Below are 26,229 nucleotides of genomic sequence, written 5' to 3' on the forward strand. Positions count from 1 at the left end.
CAGGAGACAAAGAAAAGACCTCTGCAGTCCTTTTTAGTATAGGGACATGTCCATACCAGACTGCTGATGTGCCATTGGTTTCTTCAGAAACTATTAGTTTTGGAGTTGCCATTTTGCTTCCTTTTCTCCCTACATCTTATTTTGGAAATGAGGATTGAGCACTTCACCAGCACAAATTGCCAAATTTCATTATGATAAAATGCAACAAAAATAGCAAAACACCGGTGCTGGTTTGAAAGGAAGTATGCCCCCTAAAAAATCCATGTTTTAATCAAAATCCCATTTCATAAAGGTAGAATAATCCCTATTCAATACTGTATATTTGAAACTAATGAGATCATCTCCCTGGTTGATGTGATTTAGTCAAGAATGGTTGTTAATCTGGATTAGGGGATGACATGTCTCCACCCATTTGAGTGGGTCTTGCTTAGTTTCTGAAGTCCTATAAAAGAGGAAACATTTTGGAGAATGAGAAATTCAGAGAGAGCGACACTATGAAGCAGAGTCCACCAGCCAGCAACCTTTGGAGATGGAGAAGGAAGACGCCTCCCGGGGAGCTTCATGAAACAGGAAGCCAGGAGAGAAAGCTAGCAGATGACGCCGTGCTTGCCATGTGCCCTTCCGGCCGAGAGAGAAACTGTGACTGTGTTCGCCATGTGCCCTTCCAGATGAGAGAGAAACCCTGAATTTCATCAGCCTTCTTGAACCAAGGTATCTTTCCCCGGATGCCTTTGATTGGACATTTCTATAGACTTGTTTTAATTGGGACATTTTCTCGGCCTTAGAACTGTAAGCTAGCAACTCATTAAATTCCCCTTGTTGAAAGCCATTCTGTTTCTGGTATTGCATTCCTGCAGCTAGCAAACCAGAACAACACCCTAGCCAGAGCCTTGATGAATGCCAGTAAATGTACATGGGTGCCTTAAAACATAGGGGAAGCTGAATACCATCTGAAGTGTGAGAAAATAGCCCAGCAGAGATGTTATGCTCACGTGTGTGCTATGTCTTATGTAAATTCCTCCTTTTGCAGTCACTGCCAGGCAGGGTATTAATATACCTGTCCGCTCCTCTAAGGAAACTTGTACTTGAAGGAGGAAAATAAGCATAATTTGGCTTTGTAGAAATACTCAGAGTGAATCCTTCCATTACACAAATGGAAAGATTGTAATAATATTAATTTGTTTTTTTAAAACCCTCTGATTAATGCCTTCATTGTCCCTTTGAGCAACAAAAGGTGAAAGGGAGGCTATTTTAGGCCTCTTTGTGGAGGGAAAAATCATGTACCTGCAGTAAGGTAACGCCAGGCTTCTAAGCTGCAGCCAAAGTCAGCTCCAATTGTAGAGGTCTTTCTAGGTAACTAATGCCCAGGAAAAGGGTTGTAGAAATGGGGTTACAGTTAAGGCTACAAAAGTTCAGTGCAGTTCTATGAGGCTCATCAAATTCAGTGAATATATTTGGGCTGTAAATTCTATACCAACAGGTTGTAGCAACATTTCCATCTATTCATGCAAATCTCTGATGAAATCAAAGAACAAGTGCACATTCTTTGTTCATTTTTTGGATTTGGAAGACTTTTATGACTTTAATTTTTTGTTCAAGCTGGAGCTTTAGGGGAACTTCCTATAAGTTCAGCTGTTGGTCAAGCTCCAGCTGAAACAAGCTGAACTGGGCTCTCTTTCCTAATACGTTTAGTTCCTCAGATTAGATACATTATGTGCATGCAGAAACTGTGAGAAAAGGGTACGAGTGGTTAACCACAAAGCAGATTGGGTAAATTACCATAATGGAAGGTTACTAAGCAGCATTCAGAGGTGCCTGAACCCTACCATCCCCTATATCTGGCTCTTCTCTCTACTTTGTGACAAGGATACTGCAAAGAACTCAGGCTACAACAGGAGCAACCAGCCAGGTCTGAATGCCTTCTTTAATGTTCTAGGCAAATCCAGCGTGTGGAGGAGACAGGAGCTTTTCTGATCACCCAGTGCTACTCTTGCCTCAACAACTTATAGTGCTCATGTAAAACCCCCCTAATATTAATTACAGTTTTTATTCAACCTGAAATGTGGGGATAGCATAATGCAAAGGAGCCAGACAGACTAGATTTGAATTCTGAATATTACCATTTTCTTTCTAGCTGTGCAGCTTCAAGAAAGATACTTAAACTTTCAGAGTTTCCATTTTCTCACTTGCAATTCAATTCAGTTCAGCAAAATTCCGTAAGTTTTTATGAAATAACACACATTGTGACAGACAAAGGGGAATATAAACCACAGAATCATCTGGTCTAGGCTTGGCAAGTTGGAAGGAGGCACAGAAGTGGCATAGGTGACTGCAGAACTCTCATAGCATATTCAGAGAGTTTGGTGGCGAGTTCCCTGGGTACCTTGACTTTCTAAGGCCAGGACAGTTTTGCTGCTGAAAACCCACAAAGGGCCATGAGGCAACAATTCATGTGTCATTTTTCCCAGCCCTGGGGAGACTTAGTCCTCCAGCTGCCTCTGTCCCTGAGCAGCTCACGGAGCTAACCCACACACCCAAGAGGAAGTTTGCCAGAAGCTCCTCCTAAGTTTGGAAAAACTCAGACCTGTTTCCCTCCTCTCTTTTCAGTCGATGAAAGGAGAGAAGGAACCTGAGGGAGAGGGAACTTGGCACGTGTTTTGGTTTCTTGGTCTGCTCAGGCAAATAACATGTAATGAGTCAGGTTAAACAATGGGAATTTAATTGCTTTCTGTTTTAACTCTAAAACAAAGTCCAAATCAAAGCATCATCAAGGCAATGCTTTATCCCCAAAGACTGTGACCTTCTAGGGCTGGGTGCTGGCAATCCTTGATCCTTAGCTTGTCACATGGCAAGGCACATGTGGCCTCTTCTGTCCTCTCCCTTCTCTTCCAGGTTCTGATGATCTCAGCTTCTTACTTCCTGTGGTTTTCTCTTTGTCTGAATTTCACTTCATTTATAAAGGATTCCAGTAATACGATTAAGACCCACCCTGACTGAGATAGGCCACATCTTCTTAACTGAAGTAACCTCATCAAAAGCTCCTACTTACCATGGATTCAGACGTGCAGGAATGGATTAGATTTAAGAGCATGTTTTTCTAGGGTACAAGCACCACAGCAAGTAAACACTGGGGAGCCATAGAACAATCTTCCTTTTAGTAAGCTAAGCAGGGAAGCCCAGCGAAATTTCCCAGAAAGAGAAAGACGAGTGGGAAGAAGAGCATATTATACAGGCAGGTAAGGGCCCCCTGTTTGATGCTTCTGCCAATAGCCCACTGTGGGACACTGAGGCACCATCTTCTTATTTGCCGAAACAAATTGTTGAACCAGATTATTGCTCCCCAAACAATGTCACTTCCTTGCCTGCCACCACCTCCCAACAAACAATCACTCTAACATGTGTTCCTTCCAAACGGAGCACTGAGAAGTCTGTATGTAGAGGCCCTGCGGTTTTGCCTGTTGGAGAGGAGACCATTGACAGCGAAATCATTACCAGCCCTGCCAGAAACACAGACAGCTATACTCTGGCATGAGAAAAAAAAATTTTCTCCTGCTCTTTCTTCCTGCTAAAATGGAACAAGAAATTCCATGGCCCAAAACTTTGACAAGAAAAAAACCATATTCCTTTGGAATTAGGCCCCTCTCCCTTCGCCCGGCCTGTCACAGGGACCTTGTCACATGCTCAGTTCTATGGGGATGGACCAGAAGACCCCCTGGAGAGTCTGGGGGCCACATACACAATGGAGTTGGGGCAGTTATGATGGCCTCATCCAGGACTCTGCTGATAGAAAGTCATTTCTGAGATAGTAAATTACCTCGAAGCAGGCAATACAGATATTCTGTGGAGTGACTGGGATCCTGGCAATGTTTTCATTGTCCTCTTGGGTGTTATGTGATCGCAGGACTTTTTAAGTAAAGAAGCCAAGGCCTGAATGGAGGGAGGGTTGTTCCACCCACACCTGAGAGCCCTGGACCGGAAAACATCATGAGAATCAGAGGCAAGGAGCAAACAGGTAGTGGCCAGGCACTCACCTGGGTCCAAACCCTGGTTTGGCCTCTGTAGGCTTTTGGACAAATTATTTTGACCCTTTGTGCCTTGATTTCCCCATCTAGAATTCCTACCTCCCAGGATTGTTGGGAGGGCAACAACTGTTAAGGCTCTTCACAAATATCCTGGTATTTTTCTCCTTCTCTACACGTAAGGATAGTACGCCCCACCCATCTTCCTAAAAAGGAAGTGTGGCCACGTGACTTGGTTTGCTTATAAAATGTAAGCAAAAGCAGCAGAATGTGTCACTTCTGCGCAGAAGATTTAGAATTTTTTTTTTTTTTTTTTTTTTTTTTTTTTTGCAACTTTCTGGTCTCTCTTTCTCTCATGTAGAAATCGGGAAGTTTTCAGATAGTGACTGCTCTGTCAGCCTGAGACCTGACTCCCAGCTGACTTGGTTATGTAACATGAAATTTATTATTTTTGTCCACAGACATTTTGGGGATATTATACAGCAGCATAACCTAGTCCAAGCATTCTTAACAGAGGCAATATTGTCCCTCCTTGGGGAGGGTGTGTATGAAACAATATGCATTGTTCTGTGATCTTCTAAACACCACATAATATACACAGGAACACAGACACCCGATATGTTTGTGGTATTAAAATTTCATGGGAGGAGGTATCAGCAGGGGGCAGGGACACACAACCTGAACTACGGGTGCTCTTTCAGCCTGCAGTGTCTTATATTCATTCTTAAGGAACCGAGAACTTAATATTTCAAAATGTCAAAAAGACCACCTTATGCCCCACTGCCACACCAGCTCCTGCAACACAAATGCCCAGCACACCAGGGTTTGTGAGATATGATCCATACAATTATCTTACCCACAACCACTACAGGCTGGGGACAGCCCTGGACCCCCACAGCCGGTCACAGACAGCATCCTCTGGTGTTATGATTCCAGAACCCCCAAAGCCTCCATATAAGTGGCTGACGCCCTACATGAGGTACAGTAGAAGATTTGGTACCAAGTAAAGGCTTCTAACCCTGACCTAAACTTGTGGGATAATGGCAAGATTATTGTTGGCATGTGGAGAGATGGAGAGAAACAATATTTAAATGAATGCAAAGCAGAAAAGATAGAGTACAATGAATTTATGAAGGCCTATCATAATTCCCTCACATACCTTGCTTACATAAATACAAAAAGTCATGCCAAAGCTGCTTAAGAGGAGGAAAGTCGACAGAGAAAGTCTCTCACATAGGAAGAAGAACCTTGCATGAGCATTCAGCCTGCTGAAGATCCAGATGAATATCATGGTGGCTTTTCAGTGAAGCATACAGCCAGTGCCCATTTCCAGAGAAACCACCGTCTCATTAGTGAGATCCTTAGTGAGAGCGTGGTGCCAGATGTTCGGGCATTTGTCACACCAGTTAGGATGTAGGTCCTTCAACGACTGGTCCAGTCCTTCATGGTTAACCAGTGAAAACAGAAGCTGAACTTCAAATAGAAGAGTGACACCAGGAAAAGGCAAGAAAATTCCTGGAAAACAGATTCATTTAACAATGAACTTTAAAATGTTGTGTGGTTTGAAGGTCAAAAGTGGATATGGAGAAAATTGCAGCTGAAATTGCACAGGCAAATTCACAAAAGGCAGGAAAGGGAGAAAGAGGCAGTAGAACGAGCTGAACACAGTCAGACAGTGCTGTTCCTGAAGAAGAGCAGACCTAACTAATAAATTCAAAGGAAAGAAGGAAAATGAGAGAAATGCAGCGGAGACAGGGGAGCCACACCTTGAAGAAACAACAGAAAGCTGGCAGAATGGTGAAGAAGGCACATCTACTGAGGATAAGCAACGTGCAGGAAGGGGTCGACAATATGGCAGAAGAAGGAACCAGTGCAACAAGCAACAGTGCAACGGGGGGCAAGGGAGCCACCAACCGAGCCCATGCCTGAAGAGGAGAAGAGGAGAATAAGTGTTGCCTTGTTTTATGTGTTCTAAACACTTTTTTAAATGAAATAATGTTTTTGGAGTTTTAATGGTATTACGTGGTTTGTATATTAATTTTTTTTTTGTTCCTATCACACCACCAAAGGCTTTTGGGTCATGTAACCTCACGGGCTTAGCAGCGCAGTCACCTTCCCTAAGCAGTTGGGAAGACTGCTCTTCTCTTTGAATCCTCTTTCTAGTCGCCAACTGCTGAAATGCTCAGAATTTAGATTAGCTGAGAAAATGTCCACATTTTTTAGAGAATTATCTCTTGATGTTGCAGAACTCTTCCCATTGCCTTCCGACAGCTCAATCCGGGTCTTACCAAAGCCTGGCTTTAAACCTTTCCAACCCCCATCGACAGCATCCTAGAAGTCCCCTGTGTTCAGCAGTTTGCAAGCTGCTGAAATGCGATATACCAGACCTGGAGTAACTTTTACAAAAGGGGAATGTAATAAGTTACAAGTTTACAATTCTAAGGAAGTGAAAGTGTCCAAGTTAAGGCGCCAACAAGAGGTTACCCTCACTCAAGAAAGTGGCATCTGCTGGTCCCTTGCTCCTGGGATCTGTTGCTTTCAGTCTGTTCCGGTGGAGGTTTCTCACTTCACCTCTCCAGGGCTGGCTTTCATCTCTTGGCGTCCCTTGGCTCTCTCAAGGTTCTGGTTTGCTTACCATCTCATAGCAACATCTGCTGGGCTTCAAGCATCTCCAAACATCCGTGTCTCCGTTCTCCACGTATCCGTACCTCTATCATCTCTGCTATGACATTCCTGTCGGCTCTGAGGCTTCTGTCATTTCCCTAGGCTCTGTCCTTTCTGTTATTTCTCTTGTTTCTGTCACCTCTGTCACTTCTGATGCTTCTCGGAAATGTTTCCTCTTTTAAAGTCTCTCGTAATCTAATCAAGAACCACCTGGAATGGGTGGAGCACATCTCCATCTAATCAAAACTAGATGGGTTAAAAAAAAAAAAAAAAGGAAAGAAATTTTTTAAAAGTAGATGGGTATGTCACATCTCCATGGAGACAATCTAATCAAAACTTTCCACCCTACAATGTTGAATTAGGATTAGAAGAAATGGCTGCCTCCGCAGGACTGAATCAGGATTTTAAAAATGGAATACGTTCAAGCCAGCACATCCCCGTTCCTGTTAAATTCTGCAAAGAGTAGCTACTTGAAAAAGTAATCATGTGTAAGTATTTGTTCATTCCCCTTTTTCTATTTTTAATAGAAATGTAAGGTGCCAAGAGTTGTGTTAAGAAATTGAGTGTAGCCCTCAACTATATTTGGATTGGACTCATCCTGAAATGGTTGCTTTCACCATAGTTACACTTATTACTAGTTTATACGCAGTTTAAAGTAAGCACAGTACATATATTTTATCTATACTGTTTTTCGTTATAATTAACATAGGGTACATACTGGTAAATTCCTCTTTATTTTACAAAAAATATATACTTTTTTTCACCAAGTTTTCCAAAGACAGAATAGATCACAAAACTTAAGGATTTGAATAGTTTTGTAATGGAATAAATAGTTTAGAAATGATTAGTCCATTACAGAAGAAAAACAACTGAGAATTAAGTTCATCCACTTAAAATTTTTTTATAATAATCAAAACACTCAAAACCTCAAGGCTCAGGGTCACACAGTCAAAGCCTAAATTTTTGGTAAACTCTTAGTAAAGTCTTGGAGACTAAAAGCAAGACAGTTTTTGACATGTATTCTTCCAAAAACTAGGATATATTTTTACTGAAAAGTGGTATATCTAATGGTATATGTTTTTAAAAGTCCAAATGTAATAAAAATGAAAAATATATATCATGGAGGGAGTGACATTATCAACATAACAATGTAAGACTTCCCCTCAGAATCAACTAATAAAAGGACAAATCCCACTTGCTTGGAAATCAGGAGGACAAGAGAGACTGGAGACAGATTCCACAAATGTTGAATCAAAACAATAGCAAAACAATTTCCAAAAGCAGGCAGGAGATTTTTATCCGAGACCTGCCTGTCTGGACTCTTCCTTCTCATTCCATCCTGTGCAATTTAGGAATCACACAGAGGCAGCGTGGCCTGGGTCCTCCTGCCAAAGATGCAGACCACAGAGCCACTCATGGTAGCAAATTGTAACCCCAGGCATATCCAGGCACAAGGACTTAAGTCCACAGAGACCCAAAGCTGAATACAAATAGCTGTGGAGTGAGACATACAAAAGTGCCTCCAGGGAAAGAAAACAGAAAGAGAGAGAGAGAGAAAGAACATGTCAGAAATGTCAGAAAATGCACAAATTTAATCTAGTTTTCTGGACCACCTAAATGCAAAATGGATCTTTCTGAGTTGATCCCATCTGGCTCCCAGGATGGGATATCCAATCAGAGTAGAAACTGGAGACAGAAAAGCCTGTCTCTTTCTCTCTCTGTCTCTCTCTGTCTCTTCCTCTCTCTCTCTGTCTCTCTCTCTGTCTCTCTGTCTCTCTGTCTCTCTCTGTCTCTCTCTGTCTCTCTCTCTCTCTCTCTCTCTCTCTCTCTCTCTCTCTCTCTCTCTGTCTCACTCTCTCTCTCTCTCTCTCACACACACACACAAAGCAGAAAACTGAACTGCTGTAAGACAGAACAGGACCCAGAACTGAAAAGTGTAACAAAGAGGGAACACTGAGTATGCAAAAGAATTTAAACAAATTATAAGTGCTAGTAAGAAAATACTGTGCAAAAAACAAACAGAACAGATCAAAATTCCTGGAGAAGAAACAGAGGAAGAGAAGTTTTCTCCTCTAGGTAAAGCAATTGCACATGAAAGGGCAACATTAAAAATTATACCATATCCAAAGCAAGAATCAGGTGCAAAAGAAATAAGAAAGTATGAACGATTAAATATGGGCTGCTCAAAAGGTCCAGAACAAGTTGAACCAAGTATCAAAAAAGAGCTTAATATGAAACCAGTCAACAATAAACCCCTAGGCAAGAGGGAGATACTGACCTTCAGAGTTGACACATCAAAATAATCAAATGCCCAGTCATCAGCAAAAAATGACAAGCCATACCAAGAAAGGAAGAAATGCCTCAGTCAAGACGACATATTAAAATTTCAGGGCAGATAACAGAATTTTTTTTTTCTGTTCTACATATACAACCAGTAATTCACAATATCATCACATAGTTGCATATACATCATCATGATCATTTCTTAGAACATTTGCATCAATTCAGAAAAAGAAATAAAAAGACAACAGAGAAAAATTCATGCATACCATACTCCTTACCCCTCCCCTTCACCGATCACCAGCATTTCAATCTACTAAATTTATTTTAACATTTGTTCTCCCTATTATTTATTTATTTTTAACCCATATGTTTTACTTATCCATCAATAAGGTAGACAAAAAGGAGTATCAGACACAAGTCTCTCACAACCACACAGTCACACTGTGACAGCCATATCATCATACAATTATCTTCAAGAAACATGGCCACCAGAGCACAGCTCCAAATTTTCAGGCAGTTCCCTCCAGCTTCTCCATTACAACTTGACTAACAAGGTGACATCTATTTAATGCATAAGAATAACCTCCACAATAACCTTTCGACTCTGTTTGGAATCTCTTAGCCACTGCCATTTTATTTTGTCTCATTTTGCTCTTCCCCCTTTTGGTCAAGAAGATTTTCTCAATCCCTTGATGCTGAGTTCCAGCTCATTTTAGGATTTCTGTACCACATTGCCAGGAAGGTCCACACCCCTGGGAGTCATGTCCCATGTAGAGAGGGGGAGGGCAGTGAGTTTGCTTGCTCTGTTGGCCGAGAGAGAGGCCACAGCAGATATGGAATTTGGAACAACTAATCAGGGTTCAAACAAATCTACTAAATCAATTGGAGATGAAGGAAAATATGGATAGAAATAAATTAATGGTGGATGTAGAGCTATAGGATATTAGGAAAACAATGCATGGCATAAACAATTCAAAAGTTTAGAAAGAAACAAAACAGAAATTATGGGGATGGAAGGCATAGTTAAAATATTCTAGAGGCATAGAACTGCAGAGATTAAAAATATGCTAAAGGCATATAACAGCAGATTTGAACAGGCAGAAGGAAGAATCAGTGAATTAGAAGATAGGACAATCTAAACCATAGAGTCAGAAAACAGAGAAAAGAAGAGAAAAAATTAAGCAGTGCCTCAGGGACTTAGGTGACAGCAGGAAGCATACAAACATATGCATTGTGGGTGTCCCAGGAGGAGATAAGAAAGGAAAAAGGAGAAGAAAGATTCTTTGAGGAAATAATGGCTGAAAACTAATCAACTCTTACTAAAGACATAAATATGTATGTCCAAGAAGCCCAACATCATACAAAAAGAATAAACCCTAATAGATGTACACCAAGAGATATACTAATCACAATGTCAAGTGCCAGTGATAAGGAGATAATTCTGAAAGCAACAGGAGAAAATCAATTTATCCCATACAAGGGATCCTCAATAAGACTAAGTGCCGATTTCTCATCAGAAGCACGGAGGTCAGAAGGCAGTGGTGTGAATACTTAAGGTCCTGAAAGAGAAAAACTGTTAGCCAAAAATTCTCTATCTGGCAAAATCATCCTTCAAAAATGAAGAAGAGTTTAAAATATTTACAGTATCAAAAATTGAGAGAGTTCATCAACAAGAGACTTGCCCTACAAGAATTGCTACATGGGGGTCAGTGAAATGGTGGCTCAGTGGCAAAATTCTCACCTGCCATGATGGAGACCTGGGTTTGATTTCCGGTGCCTGCCTATTACCCCCCCCCCCCATAAAGGTAAGAATTGCTAAAGGGAGTTCTTCAGGTTGAAAGGAAAATACAAGAGAGTGGCTTGAATTAGTGTAAAGTAGTGAAGATCTTTAGTAAAGGTAACTAAAAGGGAAAACATAAAATACAGTATTACTGTATCCTCAATATATAACTTTACTTATTATTCCTGTAAGAATACAATTGAAGAAGAAACAGCTTTATTTCCTGATAATGACCTTGAAAATATGAAGAGGTAATGTGGAACAAAAACAATATAAAGAGGGGAAATAAAGGGATATGGGATAAGAGAACGTGTATGCTATTGACCATAAATTGGTATCTTTACAAATGAGTAGGTTATAGGTGTGGGTTGTATATACAAACCCCAGGGTAATCACAAAGTAAGTGTTTTAAAAATATGCAGTAACAGAAATAAGAAAGGGATAAGTCAGATACATCACAAAGATCACTATACAGAAAAGGAGACTGCAATAAAGAAAAAGAAAGATAAAAGATATCACTTATAAAAACCAAAGGACAAAATGGTCACAATGAGTACTGCCTCCACAGTAATAATGCTGAATGTTAATGAGTTAAATTCCCCAATCAAAAAGTACAGATAGGCAAAACAGATAAAAATGCAAAATCCAGCCATATGTTCTTTACAAGAGACCCATCTTAGACCCAAAGACACAAATAGGTTGAATGAAAGGATGGAAAAAGATAATGCATGTAAACAGTTACCATAAAAGAGGTGGGGTAGCTATACTAATATCAGACAAGATAGACTTTAATTCAAAAGCTGTTACAAAGTAAGATACCATATACTAATAAAAGTGTCAATCCACCAAGAAGAAATAAGAATCATAAATATTTGTGCATTTATACATGGTACCCCAAAATACGAGGTAAAACCTGGCAAAATTAAGAGGAGAAATAGACACCTCTACAATAATAGTTGGGTAATTCAATAGATCATTCTCATCAATTGATAGAACATCAATTGATGTGATACACAGGCCATCAATAGGAAAACAGAATTCCTGGATAATATGATAAGTGAACCAGAATTAACAGATATATACAGAGCATTGCACCACAGTACAGCAGGCTAGACATTCTTCCCAAGTAGCTATGGATCATTCTCCAAGGTAGACCACAAGTTGGGTCAGAAAACAGCTTTCAGTAATTTTTAAAAGTTTGGAAATGGGCAGGCCACGGTGGCTCAGTAGGCAGAGTTTACGCCTGCCATGCTGAAGACCCAGGTTCAATTCCCGGTGCCTGCCTATGCAAAGGAAATGTTTGGAGTTATATGAAGCACCTTCTCTGATCATAATGGAATGTAGCTAGAAATTAACAACAAGCAGAAAATCAGAAAATTCACAAATAGATGGAGGTTAAACAACACACTCTTAAACAATCAGTAGGTCAAAGAAAAAATTACAAGAAAAATCAGTAAACATCTTCAGGCTAATGAAAACAATAACATAACATATCAAAACTTATGGGATGTAATGAAGGCAGTGCTGAGAGGAAAATTTATATAATAAATACCCTAAAAAAGAAGGAAAAACTAAAATCAAATATCATACCTGAAGGAACTAGAAAAAGAACAACAAGCTAAACCCAAAGCAAGAGAAGGAAAGAAATAGCAAAGATTAAAACAGAAATGAATGAAATTGAGAAATTAAAAAAAAAATAGAGAACATTAACAAAACCAAAAGTTGGTTCTTTGAAAAGATCAATAAAATTGTCAAACCTTTAGCTATACTGACAAAGAAAAAAAAGAAGACACAAATAAATAAAATCAGAAATAAGTCAGAAGATATTACTACTGACCCCTCAGAAATAAAAAGGATCATAAGAAGATACTATAAACAACTGTATGTCAACAAAGTAGACAACCTAAATGAAATAGACAAATTCCTAGAAACCCACAAACAACCAGCATTGACTCTAGAAGAAATAGAAGAAGAAACCCTACTTAACTCATTCTATGAAGTCAACATTACCCTAATACCAAAGCGAAATAAAGAAACAAGAAGAAAATAAAATTACGGAATAGTGTCTCTTAAGAAAATAGATCCAAAAATCCTCAGCAGAACATTAACAAACGGAATCCAACAGCACATTAAAAGAATTGTACACCATGATCAAATGGGTTCTATCCCAAATATGCAAGGGTGGTGCAGTATAATAAAATCAATAAATTTAATACACACATTAACAAAACAAAAGGAAAAATACATAGTCATTTCAAACAATGCAGAAAAGACGTTTGGACAAAATACAGCAACATTTCTTGATAAAAACACTTAGAAAAATAGGAACAGAAGGAAACTTCCTTAACATGACAAAGGGCATATATGAAAAACACAACACTAACATCATACTCAATGGTGACTGAATGCTTTCCCTCTGAGATCTAGAACATGACAAGGATACCCACTCTCACCTCTGTTATTCAGTATTGTACTGGAAGTTCATGCCAGAGCAATCAGGCAAGAAAAGGAATAAAAGCCTTCAAAATTGGAAAGGAATAAATGAAACTTTCATTATTTTCAGGAGATATGGGAAAAGTCTACAACAATGCTTCTACAGCTAATAAACGAATTCAGCAAGTGGAAGGGTACAAGATCAATGCCCCAAAATCAGTGTGTTTCTGTACACTGTGTGTGTGTGTCTCTATACACTAGTAATGCACAATCTGAGGAGGAAATCAAGAAAAATATTCCCTTTGCAATAGCAAATAAAAAAAGGTCAAATATCTACGAATAAATTTGACCAATGATGTTGTGGTGGATTGAAGCTGTTTGTACCTCAGAAAAACATGTTCTTAAACATAATCCATTCCTTTGGGTGTAACTCATTGTAAATAGCATGTTTGGTGAGGTTACTTCAGTTAAGGTATGACCCACCTCCCTAGAATGGGAGTTAGTCCTATTTCTGTAATCCTTTCTAAACATAATGAGTATAGAGAAAGAGAGAGAGCCATGGAAGCAAGAAGCTGAAAGCAATGGAACCCAGAGGAGAAGGAAGAGACCAAAAAATGCTGCCATTTGTTTTGTCATGTGGCAGAGGGGCCAAGGATCATTGGCAGCTGATCTTTGAGAAGAATGCATTGCCCTGATGATGCCTTGTTTGGACAATTTCTCAACCACAAGCTGTAAACTAATAAATTCCCATTGTTTAAGACAAACCATTTCATGGTATCTGCTTTAAGCAACCTAGGAAACCAAAATACATGTAAAGGATATATACACAAAAGCTACAAAATTTTGATAAAATAAGCCAAAGAACAGCTAAATAAATAGAAAGACATTCCATGCTTATGTATGGGAAGATTAAACATTGTTAAGATGTCAACCCTGCCCAAATGATTTACAGAATCAATGCAATCTTAATCAAAATTCAAACAGCCTACTTCTCAGAAAAATCAAACATCAAATTTATTTGGAAGGATAATGGGCTCCAAATAGCCAAAGCTATCTTGAAAAAAAAAAAGAACAGAGTTGAAGGACCCACATTTCCTGACTTCAAAGCACATTACAAAGCTACAGTGGTCAAAACAGCCTGGTGCTGGCACAAAGGTAGATATATAGATGAATAGAATTGAATTGAAAATTCAAAAATAGACCCTACATCTATGGCCATTTGATTTTTGACAAGGTTGGCAAGTCCACTCAGTTAGGAAAGAATAGTTTCTTCAACAAACGGTCCTGGGAGAACTACATATCCTTAATACAAAATAATGAAGAAGAAGAAAAGGAAGAGACTGTGGTGTCAGTAGCTCAGATTTGGGCTCTGGGAAGCCCCTGGATACAGTGGCAGTGGCCTTCATGCCAGGAGATTGGCATCAGCCTGCCTCAGCTTGCAGCAAGTTGCCTATCTTCTCCCAGCACCTTGGAGAGGAGTCAGGCTGCCTGGTGAAGCTCTGTCCTTCTGTTTCGTAGGCGAGCAGATGGGAGTAGGCAATTCAAGTTACTATGAATCTGCTAAATCATGAAAACAGCTGTGGATCCAGCCAGACAGAAAGTGACTGTTGTGCTGCCATAGCCAGCATCTCTAGCCCTAAGGCCAAAGATAATTGTGCGAGTGGAACTGCCAGAGCAGGGAACTCTCCAGCTCCTTAATAGAAGAGATCCAGGGATATGATGTGGAGTTTGACCCACCCAAGGAAAGTACGCATGTCCCATCTGCTTGATGGCATTACAAGAAGCAGTGCAGGGCGGGCCGCGGTGGCTCAGCGGGCAAAGTGCTTGCCTGCCATGCCGGAGGACCTCGGTTCGATTCCCGGCCCCAGCCCATGTAAAAAACAAACAAACAAACAAAATACAATAAAACAAGAAAATGTTTAAAGATGTTTCATTTCCTTCCTTCTATCCTTCCTTCCTTCTCTCTGTCTTTCCTTCCCTTCCTCCCTCTCTCTTTAAAAAAAAAAAAGAAGCAGTGCAAATACCATGTGGCCATAGGTTCTGCAAAGCTTACATCATCAAATTAATAATGATGCAGGTCACAAATGCCTGGTTGACAATGTACTACTGCTGTAAAATCGACTTTTTCCTTCCAATTTTGCAAAACAAGAGATTCTTTCTCTGACTGTGAAGTGCCCAAGTGAAGGCTGTTTACACAAAATGAAACTGAGGCATCTAGAACACAAAGCCTAAATGAAGACTGTTTGCACATAATGAAATTGAGGCATTCTAGAAGAACACAAAGCACGTAGGAGCAAATTCCATGCACATTCAGTACTTTTGGTTGCTATGAAAACATGCAGAAGAATCACTTGGTACATCACTTACAGGAGGATGCCCAGTCACACATGAGAATATTGTCCCAGGATCTTCAAAAAATAAACCTGGCTTTAACCCCTATACCTCAACGTGAGATGCTTTCATATTTTGCCTCTCTGTCTGGAGTTCCCTTTGGGTAGGACCCAGAGCTCTAGAATTTCCAAGTAACCATCCAGCAGTTATAGGGTCAACTTGTAAGCAAGACTAGCAAATCTGGGAACTAATTGCTAAAAATACTCAGAGCGTGTATGTAGGTGAGGTCAAAAAACTGTTAGAACCTTTGAGGGAAAAGTTGCTGAAACAGAAGCCCAGCAGTGCAATGGGATTTACACCTGGAAGATTGGCAACTTTGGGACGCACCTGAAATTTCAAGAGAAACCTGTTGTCATTCATACCCCTGGATTCCACACTGTCAAACCCAGCTACAAGCTGTGCATGCACCTGCATCTTCAGTTACCAGCTGCTCAACACTGTGCAAACTATATAACCCTCTTTGTCCACACAACGCAAGGTGGTTATGATAGCCATCTCTCTTGGCCCCTCCAGGACACAACATGTCTTACAATTCTTGATCGCTCTGAAGAAACTAGAAGGCAAAACCATGAAGAGATAGTGATGTCAAACCAGGGCTTCTTGCCTTCCAGCAACCCACAATCCCACGGAACCCTAAATGTTTCAGCCATGTGAGTTTTATGCGTCTGGAAGTCCTAAGACAAAGAACCTTCATTAAGGATGATTCTTTACTAGTACACTGTGAGGTCTCTACCCACTTTGCTGTGGTAGCCATCGGAGAGAGAGCTTTCAGCCACAAAGTGCCATTGAAGGGGTATAGCATCCCCTGACTTCTCCATAAAACTGTATGTAGCAAGCAGTACCTTTTTTTGCCCTGTTCTCATTAATAATGTACAAACAAACAAACAAACAAAAAACAGTGGGAAAGACATAATTTTCACCAGTGAATGCTTTTAAAGAGGTCACTCATCACTTCTTCCTATAATGAGTATCCCAGGAATATCAGAAATAGCTTTTTCTGTGGAACCTACATGCTTCATTCTTTCTCAGAAATACATCAGGAGTGCCTTTGTCATGTTGAAGCTATTTTGTCAATTAGTATACTCTTTGTTGTACTTTCATGGCTTTTGGCTCAGTGTGTTTTAGTGTGCAATACAATGAGGCCTATTGTAAACAATGAACCATAGTTAATAGTACAACTATAAAATGTTCTTTCATGAATTATAGCAAATGTACCACACTAATGCAAAGTGTTAATAAAAGGGTAGTATGTGGGAGCTTTGTATTTTATGTGTATTAAGCATGATATTTCTGTAAACCTACAATTTCTCTAACAAAAAATATATTATCAATAAAAAATTTCATTGGGGAGGAGGACTTGTGAGGGCTCAGGGAAAAAAAATATCTGAAAAGGTTCCTTAAGGGTGCAATATGAAAAAAAAGATTATTAAGAAACACTGATGCCCATTTTGATTGCTAGATTAGTATATGGATAAGAATCTGGCATAGAGTACGTTGCTTATTTTTTCCTAAAAGAGATTTAGAGAAGTTCAATATATAATATACCATATACTTCACTTACTTATCCTGTTTCTTGTTGCTTCTCCACTCCATGAAGACACAAAGTATTTATTGCTTGGTTAGTTGCTGAATCTAAATTACCTACGATATCATATGGCACATAGTTGGTACCCACTAAATACTGGTTAAATGAATGAATGAATGAATGACAAAGACAGAAATTATCCAAGTCTTCACAGAGCTTCCAAGTCTACAGGAGAGGCAGTCAGTCCCAAGAGTGTGTTGATGAGGATGGACCAGGCCACAGCTGGAGCACATACAAAAGGAAATTACCCCAGATGTGAGATGGCAAGGAAGGCCCCTGGGAGGAAAAATTATGTGAACTATGACATGGAAAATGAGAAGTTAGCCATATACACAAAAAGCAAAATGCAAAAATTAGAGTTGAAGTGAAATAAGAAGAGAAAATAGTTCCAACCAAAAGAATAATACAAAGATTACAAAACTAGCAGCCAATGAACTGGATTTCACCAGCAAAGGTGTTTTGTTTGGTCATACTGTTGACTCACATTTAAAAATCAGAATTTACAATTAAACTTGTATTTCTAGCTTCTCTTTAAAAACTCAAAAGATTAAAGAAAATTGACTACCTTTCAATAACGCTTGCTCTCAATTAGCTATTGCCTCCATCATGTACCCTGAAACTGATTATCAAATGCTATCTATAATGGTACCTATTCTGCTATTTATCTTTTTTATTTCCACCTTTTCTTTTTTCTGGGAGGCAGTGCATGGCCCAGGGGTAGAACCCAGGTCTCCTGCATGGAATATGAGCATTCCGTCACTGAAGCACCTGTCCACCCCTCTGCTCTTTACCTTTAAAAGGAAATAGGGAAAGAGATTGTTCAACTCAACAACAAAAAGATAGCCAACCCAGTTACAAAATGGGCAAAAGACTTGAACAGACACTTCTCAGAAGAGGAATTACAAATGGCCAAAAGGCACATGAAGAGATGCTCAACTTCCCTGGCTATTAGAGAAATGCAAATCAAAACCACAATGAGATATCATCTCACATCCAACAGAATGGCCATTATCAACAAAACAGAAAATGACAAATGCTGGAGAGGATGTGGAGAAAGAGGCACACTTATCCACTGTTGGTGGGAATGTCAAATGGTACAACCACTGTGGAAGGCAGTTTGGTGGTTCCTCAAAAAGCTAAATACAGAATTGCCATATGACCTGATAATACCATTGCTAGGTATCTACTCAGAAGACATGAGGGCAAGGACACAAACACACATTTGCACAACAATGTTTACACCAGCATTATTTACAATTGTGAAGAGATGGAAACAGCCAAAATGTCCATCAACAGATGAGTGACTAAACAAACTGTGGTATATACATATGATGGAATATTATGCAGCCGTAAGACAGAATAAATTTATGAAGTATGTAGCAAAATGGATGGACCTTAAAGACATTATGCTGAGTGAGATTAGCCAGAAACAAAAGGACAAATACTATATGTTCTCACTGATATGAACTGACATTAGTGAATATACTTGAAGAATTTCATTGGTAACAGAGACTATCAGGAGGTAGAAATAGGGTAAGATATTGGGTAATTGGAGCTGAAGGGATACAGATTGTGCAACAAGACTGAATGTAAAAACTCAGAAATGGACAGCACAATGCTACCTAACTGTAATACAATTATGTTAAAACACTGAATGAAGCTGAATGTGAGAATGATAGAGGGAGGAGGGCTGGGGGCACAAATGAAATCAGAAAGAAAGATAGACGATAAAGACTGAGATGGTATAATCTAGGAATGCCTGAGTGCATAATGATAGTGACTAAATGTACAAATTTAAAAAATGTTTTTGCATGAGGAAGAACAAAGGAATGTCATTATTGTAGGGTGCTGAAAATAGGTAGTAATTAATATTTTAAAATTTTACCTTATGTGTGAGACTACAGCAAAAAAATGTTTATTTGGTACAAGATTTATATATATTTTTTTCTTTTGCTTCGTATTTATTGCAGACCAAATGAAACCATACAAGAATTAAACAAGTTCATTTTAAACTCATTATAGTACTTTTAACCAAACTATCATAATTATTTTTCTCTGTATATTAAAGTTTTTATATTAATTACAAAATGTCAGAATATATAGATATATATATAAAATAAAATAGAAAGTCTTCTATAGTCCCATGTAAAGAAAATTGCTCCTATTTGCGGGTATTTTTCCAGACGATTTATAATGCACAGCTATATTTCTTAAAACTAACGGATCATAATGCCCGCATTGCTACATTTCTTCTTTCATTGAAAGGTACATGCTGAACATATGCCATGATGATGCATTTTGATTCAAATCATCTTGTTCATGGTTGCATAATATTACATTTATAAATATTTCACTCATTTTCCGTGTTTGCTTAATACATATAATTTTTCAATGAACATCTTTTCAAATACATCTGCACATAACAGGAATACAAATTCTATTAATAGTGGCACTAAAAATAAGTTCACTTTGTGGACATTAATTTATGTGTATTCCGTTAATCCTTATGAAAACAGGCAAAGAAACTAAGTCTTGGTGAAATTGCATATCATGCCTAATGTTTCATTGTTTGGAAATATTTGAACACTGGTATGTCTGATTCCAGAGCACAGACACTTAACTTCTAACTTAACTTCTATACCAGTTAATCTGATGAGATATAATAAGTACAACCAAAAAAACCCAGATTTTCTGTTTTTACTATTAACAAAATTTCTCTTAAACCCAAATATAAAGATCAAATTTATGTCTCTTGAGCACTGGCATCATGGTCATTAAAATGTAAATGCTTGACAAGTACCCAAAGAACCTCTTTTAACGTTTATAAAACTGTAAAGTCCCTCAATGCCATGTAGAAAGATGTGATGGCACACTTTTGCACAGTGCCCTGTCCTTGCAATGAAATGGTTTTTTTTCAGAATAAAAAGCATAATGAGTAGAAATTTTCACATATACATAAGAAACACTTGCTGTAGGAATTTAAGCAACTGAAGTCTTTTATTCAGTATAACTTCACTTAACAAAGCTGTGTGCTTATATTTACTATTTTGTGCACTTTAATCGGTGAAACACATATATCTGTTTACACTTTTAAACAAAAAGTTTGGACAGAAGCAATTGCTATGTATGTTCTTGGATTCCCTCACCTCTTAATATTCTTTTTGCATTCTTACATCTCACATTTGGTTTATTAACGTGTCTGAACGCATAAGAAAAGAACTTTTCGCATCATGAATCCACCTAACTACCTTATTCCTGTGTGTGTTTATATCCTTTTTCTATTCAAACTGTGAGATTTGTCATTAAGTCACAACAAACGTGTGAAATCTGTCATTCCCTCTGTGTAATTCACAGGGTAAGATGCCATGATCAATTAGGGCAGTATTTAAACATATAATCAACAGGGTGACTGGCCACAGTGCAAATTAAGGATCTTAAAAATGACTTGATTCTGATCCCTAGAAGTGAGTTATATATTTTCTGAGATTTAACTCTCAGGCTAACAATAAAAATTTGTTGCCAACACAGCTACATTTTTTCCCCATTTTATACATATTGGTCTTCAATAAATGTGCCTCATAAACAACTTTTATGTTACTAAGTTAAATCACATCATAAATGGCTTTCAGTTAACATAGGTGATATTTTATTTTTTTAAAAATGTATAAAACTTGGCACCATGGCATTTAAATCTTCGAGCTCTTCACTCATTGTGCATAAAAAACATACTTAAGTAATTTATTTCTTTTGCAGTTCTGCAGTTTGATAACTACTAATGTATGTAACAAAGATTTACACTGTTAAAGTAGCACTCTTTAATGTTCTAATATTAAAGTTAGTATGATAGCAAATTGTTTCTAAAGTGACATGTGAATAGGCTGTGTAATCCTTATTTTGCAAGTAAATGGGATTTGAAATCCAGGAATTATAGCAAATTTGTCAATTTTTGCATTCCATGGAAATCCATAGAAAAAACACAGCCCAATGCTAAGTATGGCTATCAGTTTTATTAGGGCTCATCCAATATTAGCTGCTTTGTCATCAAAAGTTACAATTATTAGCATTCCCTGACACGAAACGAAAGAGATGTTTCTATAAAATACACAAAATAACAACAAATAATTTTAAATCAATTTTTGTCTTCAGATCCTATCAATATACCCTGCTGTAAGGTCCTGAAACATAACATGTGAATCAACCTTTGTCTTTTTCTAGGCTTAATAATATTTTCTACGGATGTGCAGCTCCTGAAGTATGACCCCATTCCATCCACCTTCCCCTCTGTTACGACTGCTCTTGAGTGACTAGGATTGAGACCTACTTCTTCTCCCCGGACAAGCTAATTTTGGTCCTGCGTAGCTTCAAACTTAGTCACTGTTCTGCACTCTGAAACTCTGTCTCCAATCCTGTCAGACATACAATCTGCATTTCAGACATACAGTTACTTTGTCCAAATGGAATTACTAACTGCTCCCCAATTTAATTCCTGTGTTCCTGCTTCAGGACTCCAATTTGCTTGTGTTCCAGTGGCATCACACTTCTCTCCATGTTCTGAGGACAGTGGCTAATTCACCATATACTTCATCCCATCATATTTTTTGTGTTCCTGAATCCCCCCCCCGCCCTGGGAAATTTGTACTTAAAAGTCTAGCACAGGAATGGCCACATGTATATAAATCCATGCCTGATGCTTTCTAAAACGCCTCACCTCAGACTGAATTAATTGCCAACTGGGTGCATGCCGGATGCCTAATATCTCTGAGACTACAGGAATTTAAGGAGAGAGGATGTATTATGACACATATGCTAGGGAACCATCCTGTTTACTGTGGAGCATCAAGGGCAATTCTTGTATACAGTAAGCCAAGTATGGGCCTTTTCATACAAGCTGGTACACACTGGCATTCTTCTAGAGTAAAGATGGTAGTTAGTGGTTAAGGAAGAGCCATTTGTAACAGCGTGGGGGAAATTAGGAAATGCGGTACCACTGAAAAGACAAAACTCAGTTGAAAGTTAAAAAAAGGACAAATATTTTTATCATAATCTAGATAGCTTAGAGAACATGGAGTTGATTTAACTTGAAATGTATTTATTTCCAAACGTAGGCAAACTGAGAACAATTCAAGCAAACCAAGAAAGCTTTAAACAGACAGAAGCTTTTACTGATTTTTCCCCCTTTCATTTGGGGCTTTTTTTTGTTTTCTAGAGTATTACTTATCCTAAAGTAACTTCAAATTAAATTTGACTACTAGCAACACAACAGGACGAGAAATCTGAGCAATAAGATAGAGCTTCAAGTATCTTAGAGAGTATTCTGCAGTGTATAATTAGTTTGCTCAGCATAAAATAAGCCTTGGAGTCCTTAAATAATAACTACAGTTGAATTACCTTGACATTTTAAGCTGACATAGCTGGGGTGTTTGGGATTCTTTATCTCATGTATTTTACAATGCCATTCATTTGTGCCTGCTCTGAATTAACAAAATGTATTCAGCAATTCTAACTGACTTATCACCACTGAAATTTTAAAGACCAAGTAATATTATTCTTAGAATGCCCAAAAAAATTTAAATAAATAAAATGCAAACAAAATTATGTTTCTTTTTCGGAATCTGGCTGTTCCATATAATATTATTGAGATCACAAATTCAGAGCTGACTGAGAGTAATAATTTTATACTAAACCTATCAAAGTAACCTATTGATGACTAGATGGCTCCACTTAGGAGAATATCCCTTCAAATCTGAGATATTAGTGAACAATATAGTACCAATGCAACATAGGAGTTTATATTAAAAAAAAATCTAATTTTTAAAATAAGGACTTATCAGATAGTAGGCACCGAGGAGAGACTGTAAACCTAAATTAATAAGTGTAACATATGAATAGACTCATTACATGCCCAATCAGTTTGAAAATAGAATAGAACATTGAAATATTATGTAGTTGCAAGCAACTAAGATTTATATTTTGACTAGTGATTTTCCTAATATAACTTATGTAAACAGCTTAATTGAATGTCATAAGTACACGGAACCTTGAGTAGGGCATGAGATTTTGTTGGTTTGTCCAGAGTGATGCCCAGATAAATCCCTGAGTGATTTGAACTCAGGGATTTATTTGAAATAAAAAAGTATTTGCCAAGTCCCCTTCAGGGAATGATGAGAAAGGGGAAAAATTCAACTTCCCCAAGTTGAATTCTTGATATTCTCACAAGCAGTGTGGACAATCAAAGCTATAGGCTGAGCCCTCAATCTTGGGGTTTCTTCATATGAAACTTAACCTCACAAAGGATAGGTCGAGCCTACTTAAAACAAGGCCTAAGAATCACCCCCAAGAGAACCTCTTTTGTTGCTCAGATATGGCCTCTCTCTCCAGCCAACACAATAAGCAAACTCACCACCCTCCCCCTCTCTATAGGACATGACTCCCGGAGGTGTGGAACTTCCTGGCAACGTGGGACAGAAATCTTGGAATGAGCTGAGACTCAGCATCAAGGGATTGAGAAAACCTTCTCAACCAAAAGAGGAAAGAGTGAAATGAGACAAAATAAAGTGTCAATGGCTGAGAGATTCCAAACAGAGTTGGGAAGTTATCCTGGAGGTTATTCTTATGCATTAAGTAGATATCACCTTGTTGTTCAAGATGTAGTGGAGAGGCTGGAGGGAACTGCCTGAAAACATGGAGCTGTGTTCCAGTAGCCATGTTTCTTGAAGCTGATTGTGTAATGATATAGCTTTCACAATGTGACTGTGAAAACCTTGTGTCTGATGCTCCCTTTATCCACCTTATCAACAGACAAGTAAGACATATGGAATAAAGATGAATAATAGGGGGAACAAATGTTAAAATAAATTAGAGTGAAATGCTGGTGATCGGTAAGGGGAAGATGTGGAGGGTATGGTATGTATGAATTTTTTTCTGTTTTCTTTTTATTTCTTTTTCTGAATAGATGCAAATGTTCCAAGAAATGATCATGATGATAAATATGCAACTATGCTATGATATTGTGAATTACTGATTATATATGTAGAACAGAATGATCAAAAGAAAAAAAGGAGACAGGGAGGAAATGAATTATATAATAGGCATAATGAGAAAATGAAAGATTAATAGGACAACAGGCTTCGCAAGAAATGGAAACATGGGTTTATGTTTAGAAGCAAAGAACACACCTATAATTTAGTAAGTAAACAAGCTGTTTCACCAACTCCCTGAAGACGTTTAAGGTTGACATCCTCTGAGAAGTCTATATAAGCACTGGGAGGGAAGAGAGACTGGAGTACGTGTAAGGAGTTAAAAATGCAGTGGCGGCCAAAACATAATGTGTAGCATGGGAAACCAAAGATCTAATAAGATCCAAATCTTGCAAGTCTTTGCCATTTCAAGGGGTTTGAAATTTATCCAGAGAGTGATGAGGAGCTACTGAAGTGCTTTAGGGTCCTTTTCAACTTCCTTAAAACAGTTATACCCATCCTGGACTATCTTCCTGCATATTGCTTGTCAGGTAAGAAAAATAAATCCTTTATTTGTCATTATTTTAGTTTACTAGCTGCTGGAATGCAATACACCAGAAATGGAATGGCTTTTAAAAGGGAGAATTTAATGAGTTGTAAGTTTACAGATCTAAGGCCGAGAAAATGTCCCAATTAAAACAAGTCTATAGAAATGTCCAATCAAAGGCATCCAGGGAAAGATACCTTGGTTCAAGAAGGCCGATGAAGTTCAGGGTTCCTCTCTCATCTGGAAAGGCACATGGTGAACACAGTCACGGTTTCTCTCTTGGCTGGAAGGGCACATGGCAGACACGGCGTCATCTGCTAGCTTACTCTCCTGACTTCTGGTTTCATGAAGCTCCCCGGGAGGCGTTTCCCTTCTCAATCTCCAAAGGTTGCTGGCTCATGGACTCTCTGCTTTGTGGTGCTATAGCATTCTCTGCTCTCTCTGAGTCTCCCTGAATCTCCAAAATGTGTCCTCTTTTATAGGACTTCAGAAACTAATCAAGACCCACTCAAATGGGTGGAGACATGTCATCCCCCAATCCAGTTTAACGACCATTCTTAACTAAATCACATCAACCAGGGAGATGATCTCATTACAGTTTCAAACATACAGTATTGAATAGAGATTATTCTACCTTTATGAAATGGGATTTATATTAAAACATGGCTTTTCTTAGGGGGCATATTTCCTTCCAAACCAGCACAGTCATCATATGCATTCTGTACACTGCATGTATCAGGAGACAGAATTGACAGAAATTAAGAGTTCTATGAGGGATACCTACTTTGTGAGGTTATATTGAGTTCCTAACAGTATCCAAAAGAGAGGCAGGCAAAATGATTAATTCCCTCCCCTTTCTCTCTTCCTGTCCCTGGTTAGAAGTAAATATTCTGAGGTCACACACCAAAAATTCTGTTCTTCCTTTCACCTTATTTACTTCACATGGCCTTCCTTTAACATTTATTTACTAATTATCATGTGAATGGCATGGAATCTTAAGCAATGCCCACACCAAGCATTTGATACTTTGTTATGAATGATTCATTAGCAAATTTCATCAATGTTTCAGCATTACCTAAGTATGTGAGGGAAAGGTAATGTTTGTAGCAAAAGTTTGAAAACACAAAACAATTTACTAATGCATTATTCAGGCTGTTGTACCTATTACATTTGCACTAGGAGAATCTTATCCCAGAATATATAGTCCATCTAGCAATTTGCTAAGTTTCGACTCAAAGTTATGCTGAAAGCAGAAATGCACTTTATTCTGCTGGGAAAAAAAAAATTAAATTAAACCACAAATGCAGTGAAAAGTAGTTAAGAATATGATAAAAAAAAATATGTTTTTCTGATGGGAATTAAACAACTGATATATCTATGTAAATATTAAGGAAAGCAAGACAAAGAGAAGATTGGAGGAAATGTACCAGAATGTGAGCGGAAAGTATCACAGAATGGTATAGTTACATGAGTTTTGCTATATTTCTATATTTCCTGTGTTGGGTATGTATTGCTTTTATAATAAGAAAAAAGTTATTTATCAGAAAGGTTTTTGTTTGCTTTTCATTTAT

General features: G+C 38.3%; 1 long non-coding RNA gene and 2 pseudogenes across 1 annotated transcript; all 3 read left to right on the forward strand.

Moving 5' to 3' along the window:
- The first annotated feature begins 494 nt into the window (after positions 1-494).
- LOC143678939 (uncharacterized) lies at positions 495-23,718 on the forward strand. The gene is made up of 3 exons (XR_013173491.1): positions 495-711; positions 7,046-7,171; positions 23,576-23,718. It is a non-coding gene; the product is annotated as an uncharacterized LOC143678939 (long non-coding RNA).
- LOC143679083 (SWI/SNF-related matrix-associated actin-dependent regulator of chromatin subfamily E member 1 pseudogene) lies at positions 4,632-5,994 on the forward strand (annotated as a pseudogene).
- On the forward strand, positions 13,315-16,369 carry LOC143679085 (TNF receptor-associated factor 6 pseudogene; annotated as a pseudogene).
- Positions 23,719-26,229: the final 2,511 nt, after the last annotated feature.

Source organism: Tamandua tetradactyla, chromosome 4 (genome assembly GCF_023851605.1).
Source record: "Tamandua tetradactyla isolate mTamTet1 chromosome 4, mTamTet1.pri, whole genome shotgun sequence".
Classification (NCBI taxonomy): Eukaryota; Metazoa; Chordata; class Mammalia; order Pilosa; family Myrmecophagidae; genus Tamandua; species Tamandua tetradactyla.